Source organism: Priapulus caudatus, unplaced genomic scaffold (genome assembly GCF_000485595.1).
Source record: "Priapulus caudatus unplaced genomic scaffold, Priapulus_caudatus-5.0.1 Scaffold1398, whole genome shotgun sequence".
Lineage (NCBI taxonomy): Eukaryota > Metazoa > Priapulida > Priapulimorpha > Priapulimorphida > Priapulidae > Priapulus > Priapulus caudatus.
Window position 1 is genome coordinate 1 of NW_014578459.1, and position 5045 is coordinate 5045.

Genomic DNA, 5045 nt, shown 5'->3' on the forward strand with positions numbered 1-5045 from the left:
GTCGCTCGCCCTCATGTTAGCTCGTATCATGTACTTAGTCTATAAGCATATACGCTTATATATATACTCTATGCTTAGCTCGCTAGCTTCGCCCAGTTATTTGCTTATATGCGATCCTGAGCATTTGCCCTCCTTTTGCGCGAATTGCAACGAGCATCTTGTCAGCTGCCACACTCGTGTAGCCTGTGGCAGAATTATGTTGCTCCACCGACGCCGATAGTGCATTCTCCCCGGCCGCTGTTTTGCCGCACCGTAACCCGCATTCCTCCTCTGACCTGGGTTTCTTTTCGCTGAGCTGCCGAATCGCAGACCTTGTTGTTTACGTTGCTTAAAACTCGTTCTTACGCTCTGCCCACCACAGCGTTATACTTCAAGGAGATTCCCTTTATCAATGGATTGCCGCTGACTTTTCAAGGGCGTGCTTTCGTTCGTGCCTCGTCACCTAGTTCCGGGCCAGCAGCTACCGCCCGTCGTAGTGTTGTTACAGCCTCACTCCACACCGTGGTGCGGCGCTCAGCCACTGCACGTGCGGACCCTAGCAGGTGCGCCGAGATAGCCAACCGGGCACTACTACCGCCAGTGGCTCCGGTCTGAGCCCACGACATACGAGGCGCCCGCGCCCGGCGATCGCGGGGCAACAAGCTTTCTACGACTGAAAATGTCCCGCTATAATTAACAGCGCGTCTAGCGCCTCGTCCCGCACACCGTCCGAATCGTCTAGCTGTGGCGCACCCAGTTTACAGTCGTTAGACGCCTCACGCACGTGCACTCTGCGCGTAATGCTGACGCTGATGCGGGTGCGCCGCCGCACATCACCCCGGCGTGGTTGTGTGCGCCACGAGCACCGCGCGGCGCGCTGCAGGCGCGCCGCGGTAGCTGCAGGGTGGGGTGTCGCCGCCCCCAGTCTGAGACCGAACGGCGTCCATAGGCCGCAAGGCCTGACTGATCCCACGACAGCACCCAAGTCCGAACAGACATTCTTCAAGGGAAGTAGCCTCTAGGTTTTACTGTAATTACAACTGGTACTTACGTGGGCAGCATCCATATCACCCCATACCAATCGCACAGCTCTCCCCCACCCCCGTATTGTTCCACGCATCCCAAATTCACACCTAATCTCTTATCGCGGGCCGCATTACTTACACACGCGCGCAACCACAACACATCAGCCCACATCCCGTAATCTGTGCCCGGCGCCATGCCCCCGCGCGCGTGCGCACGCAGCACACCCATTCGCAACCATAACTCCGCGCCGCGCCACGCCACGCCGCCCGCCTGCAGCACCCACCCCACCCCCACACACACGCCCACAACCACCGCCACCGCGCCCCACCCCCTGCCCATCCCCCCCGACGACACACCCCTCGCACACCCCACCCCCACCCACTCCGACACAACAACACCACTACAAACCGTTGCCACCTACCCACGACATATCACGACCCACACAATCTGTTGACCATTCTATTTTGCCCCACACAGCACACCCCCATAACCTACACACACACACGAACACACCGTACACCAGCGATTACAGTCCTAGACGCTGTAGCACCACCACAACACCCACACACCCACCCCTCCCACACACATCCCCGCACGCCCCATTCTGCCTCCCAAAACCACGCCACTTGCCCTTGCGCGTCGGCCTCTTTTGCACGCTGGCTTCTTGTGCCGGACTATAGCTGATTTGACGCTTGCGTCCTTTACCTTCTGACGGGCTCGAGCCGATTTTGATCGAGCGAGTAATGTCGGTGACGCTGGGAGCGAGTAGGCTGCTGCTGATTGTCTTCGCTAGCTTTATGGCTTGCTTTTGCTTGATCGCTGCTGATTTGATTGATCATAGAGCTACGATTGATGATTACGATACCCTGGGTTTATGACTTAACCGTTGCTGCTCCCACATCTCAACCTGTAGGGCTCACCCGTGCAGGTGAATGTCATCATTGCGACCACTCTTGCGCGTATCATCTTGATTTGCATCTTGTGATCTGCCCGTCTGGGAATGCGACTGTTACAACTACGATATCCTGATAATCTCAATTATAAACTTAATCTATATTAATACTGTCCTATACTTACGCATACTACTATGCTTAATTCATCTACTTATGGTTCTTGCCGAGTTGGCGGCGTATACACTTGACTTTTGGCGGTCGGCGTCTCTTTTTTGTGTAGCAGAACCAGTTGCCTCGTGTGTGTAGAGTTTGCGCAGCTTCGCATGACTCGCTTTTGTTCGTGTCGTCTTTCAGACTCGTTCGTTGCGCAGATCGAAGACCCTTCAAGCCAAGAGAACAAACGCCTTTGTAAATGTTGTTTTGGTTTAGTGCCTGCTAGATCAGTCATACGTTTTTCTGATGTATTTTCCTGAAGACACATTTTTACTCAATATTCTAACCTATACTCTTCCTATTTAATTGGAATTCTTGTGGGGCAAATGCCGTTCTTTTCATCTTCCTCTTAGTTATGAGAGGGTCTTAGGCTTTATGAGTTATAGCTTGCCGCGTTTCTGTCACGTTTATGTTCCGTGCGTGGTCCGATTAGTGTTACGTTTTCCCAGGGGCTGCCGCTCCAGGGTTAACACACTAGTTACTACTTCTCGACTTACTACCTACTCTAGCGGTCATCAACGAGTACGAGTATCAGGTAATAGCTCGTACTGTCGTAGCCCCTACGTACTTATAAGGTACCGTCGTAGCTTCTAGTCACTAGTAGTACTGTCGTCGGCCCCTTCGCCTTCCGTCCGCTGCGACCGAAGCACTACGGCAGTGCGTGTACATAACGTACGTAATGTAAATATTACGAGAGGCCCAGACCTCTCATACTTGAGATTGAAATGAAAGCCCCTGCCTTTGCAGAAAGAATTGCAATTTAGTGATATTGATGTGTTATATTAATGAGGAACAGACTACGTTTTTCCTAGGACCATAGCATCAGACCACGTTACTTCTCTTAAGCGGTCCTAACACAACTACACTTTCCACTGCGTTTGTTCTCTGTTCTAGGCCAAGCAAATGGAAGCATGCCAATTCAGAAGGCGTCTAATATTCTTCGCTTTATGTTATATACCGTACTGGACACTAAAATTTTCGCTACCTAACCGGGCTGGCGCCGTGACGTGTCAGTGGAGACTGCGCCATAAGATATAATAGATTTGAACTTTGCCGGTAGGGGTCAACGACGCCGTTTCCGTGGCGTTCCGCGCCGCGCCGCGTGTGTGGAGACGGGCCTTTAATGCTTTCTAGACGTCTTATCTACACATCTTATCGACACGAGCTATCTAACCTGTGTGCATAATACAAATTCTTGCACTCTAGTGGCGAATTTCACTGGAAAAAGGCAAAAAAATTCCTTTTATAGAGAACAAACAGTGCAATTCGGTGAACAATTTGCGGAAGGTTACTGTTGTATAAAGCACGGGTTCACGGCCTGGCCCGGTAAAACACCGCAGCATGCAGCTACTGCTGTTCGTCTTGTGTCAATAGAGAAGATAGAATAGAATAGACCCCCCATCCCCCAGACACACACGCACACGTTGTCTGTCGGCGTGCAAGCGTGAGATCCCATCAACTTCCGGGATGCCACCGCTCTCCTTCTCTCTCTCTCTCTCTCTCTCTCTCTCTCTCGCTCTCGCTCTCTCTCTCTCGCCTTCTCTCTCTCTCCCGCGCTCTCTCTCTTTCTCTCTCTCTTTATCTATCTATCTGTGTATCTGTCTACTTTCACCTATTTACAAGGCGGGCGCATGCGTGCATGTATAAGTGCGTACCTAGGTGCGTTCCTGCGTGTGTGCGAGCGTGCATCCACGCATCCGTGCGTGCGTGCGTGGGTGAGTAAGTATGCACTCGCTGCTGACCTGCTTGTAAACACGCTACTGCTGCTGGTGGTGATGTTGCTGCTGCTGCTGTTCATGCTGCTGCTGCTACTGTTGCTGATGGTGATGCTGCTGCTGTTGTTGTTGTTGTTGCTGCTGCTGCTGCTGTTGTTGCTGGTAATGATGCTGCTGCTGCTGGTGGTGATGCTGCTGCTGCTGTTGTTGTTGCTGCTGCTGCTGCTACTGCTGCTGTTGCTGCTGCTGCTGGTAATGCTACTGCTGTTGCTGCTGCTACTGCTGCTGTTGCTGCTGCTGGTGGTGCTGCTACTGCTGTTGATGCTGCTGCTGGTAATGATGATGCTGCAGATGGTGGTGATGCTGCTGCTGCTGCTGCTGCTGCTACTGCTGCTGCTGGTGGTGGTGGTGATGCTGCCGCTGCTGCTGGTAGTGATGCTGCTGCTGGTGGTGGTGGTGATGTTGCTGCTGCCACTAGCTCTGTGGGTTCTTCTCGCATCGCCGCATTCTAAAGCTGTGAAAGTTTTGGCGCCTGCATTGTACACCACACGGCAGGCAGCCGCTAGCAGCAGCCTATATCCGCACCGGAATGTGAAGCAGCACCGCCGCCCCCTCCCTTACCCACACCCCACCACCCACCCCCACTCCATCCCGCCACCCCACCGCTCGCTCGCTTCCGTTTGCGCGCTCAGTTTTTTTCGCTCTATGAACGCGATTGTTTTCGCGCGCAAAACATTTCCCGTCTGTCTGTCTGTCTGTCCAACCGCGCGCGTCATTGTATAACGTCAATGGCAACCGCCGGAAGATGGAGCGCGCGTAGTTACTTCCGCCTGCTGGCTCGGGGCCATCCGCTCTGCGGGAGATGTGAGAGAATAACTGCGTTATTATCGGCATGCGAGCGTCTCTCTGCGTCTGCTAGCCGCGGGTCAAACAGAGGTCATCGACCCTCCGTCGAATCTTCGCAGGCGAATCTCTGGGAGGATCCTATCGACGCTGGTCCTTATATAATCTTACAGATATTACTTGACATTCTAAGACTAAGTCTACCTGACTGTGTGAAAGAATGTCGTACGGCAGGGATTATCTGAGATCAGCGTTCGTCACCGAGAGATGGCGCGATATGTCATCCGTGGAATAAACGATAGAGAGACACCGTTGCCCCGACCTTGCGGCTGCATAGGCCTACTATCCCCCCTCTCTTTCTCTTTCACCCTTATTC